A 1,784-nucleotide genomic window follows, 5' to 3' on the forward strand; every position below is an offset into this window, starting at 1 on the left:
GGAAGGAAGCCATCCTCCCTTCTGCATCAACCCCACCCATGCCTTGCTTCTAAGGGAATCTTGTTCAAATGCTTCCAGAATCTTTAGAAAAGGGCCAAACCAATTCCTCGCATCATCTGGGTTTAGCAGCCCACGATCCTCTTTTCAAAATAGGCTTAGTGTCTCATCCGCTTTTGACACTGACAAAAAGGGCAAGTTCTGTCTTTGGGAGTATTGAGGAAGCGCTGTCACTGGGGGGCCAGCCCCCCACCATGGCTGAGGACTTCCCAACAGAAGCTCCTGGGAAGGCTTAGGTCTCTCCAATAGGCATTATTTGCCAATGATACAGATCATAGCCTTCACTAGAGAGGTAGTAGCCCCAAGGTCAAGGTCATTGTCCATAAGTCATTCCTATATACTGGACAGCCCCAGCCCAGCATCCTAACCAGATCAATGGGTCGTTCAGCTCAGAGCCTGCCCAGAACAGACACCTATGAGGAATAGAGGCAAGACTCCACAATACAGTTACTCCTTGGATGTTCGCCTGGGTCAGGATCCCAATGGTATCATTATTCTTGATTGAGATCTAATATTGTGGTCAGAACCACTACCTGGGCGGGGGATGCTGGGCTGTAAAAAGTGGAGAAAGCAAGCTGAGCTTAATTAAGTAGGCATGTACTTCTTGATTGTGGATACAGTGTTACCAACTCCCTCCAGTTCCAGTCACTGTGACTTCCCCACCAAACGGACTGTAACCTGCCTGAACTCTGAGCCCAAATAAACTTTAAAAAAAATATGGAACAGTTTAGAAATTTGAATGTCTTCCTTGCAAAAAAAGGCCATGCTAATCTACTTGGTATCATCCCTATTTTAGTATACATGCCGCCAAAGCAAAATTAACTTGTAAGTTGCTTTGGTTGGAGCATTTTGTCAGAGCTGTAGTAAAAGTAACTAAAAGGCTAGCTGAATTTTTACATTTCTGTTGTGTTAAGATGGGTATCTACAAAGGAAACATGACTCTGTGGTTTGAACAAGAATGGCCCCCATAGGCTCATATATTTGAATGCTTAGTCACCAAGGAGTGGACCTCTTTGAAAGGATTAGAAGGATTAGGAGGTGTGACCTTGTTGCAAGCAGTGTGTCACTGGGGGTGGGCTTTGAGGTTTCAAAAGCCCATACCAGGACCAGGCTCTCTCCTTCTCTGCCTGTGGATCAGGATGCAGCTCTCAACTACTCCACCACGCCTGGCATGCCTGCCGCCATGTTCCCTGCCATGTCCATGATGGACCAAGCTTCTGGAACTGTAGGAAAGCCCCTGATAAAATACTTAAAATACTTTCCTTCTAAGAGTTGCCCTGGTCATGGTGTCTCTTCACAGTAGCAGTGACATATGAATGTCCTGAAGAGTAACAAGGAAACACCCATAGGTGGCCTCCGCTTGCAGCCCATCTTCTTGTTCCCAGTCAGCTAGCTAGAACCCTCTTGCCTTGACAGGAATCCTGGGTAGGCAAGGACAAGCTTGTCAAACGCTGGTGAACATGAACAGTAGCTCCAGGCCTGCAGGAGCGGCAGCCAAGTGCTGCCCTCTAGTGTTAGAGCTCCGGCGCAGCCCTTGGTTAACTAAATCCTTAAGACCCTGGGTCCCCCTCTGGAAGTCCAGGTTGCTTAGCCCTTGACCGTAACTGCCATTACAGCTTCAGAATCTGGGGGTGTCCGAGACTTGTAGCCCTAAAGACTTGACAGCTCCAAGGAACTCTTCAGTGACCAGGACCTGAAGTTCCTCTTCTGGCTTTTTATGGCCTTCT

General features: G+C 47.6%; 1 non-coding gene across 1 annotated transcript; it reads right to left on the minus strand.

Annotated features, from left to right (window-relative positions):
- Nucleotides 1–768: 768 nt before the first annotated feature.
- LOC121826969 (U6 spliceosomal RNA) lies at nucleotides 769–873 on the minus strand. Its single transcript, XR_006069121.1, has one exon. It is a non-coding gene; the product is annotated as a U6 spliceosomal RNA (small nuclear RNA).
- Nucleotides 874–1,784: the final 911 nt, after the last annotated feature.

This window comes from Peromyscus maniculatus, chromosome 1, assembly GCF_049852395.1.
Source record: "Peromyscus maniculatus bairdii isolate BWxNUB_F1_BW_parent chromosome 1, HU_Pman_BW_mat_3.1, whole genome shotgun sequence".
NCBI classification, from domain to species: Eukaryota; Metazoa; Chordata; class Mammalia; order Rodentia; family Cricetidae; genus Peromyscus; species Peromyscus maniculatus.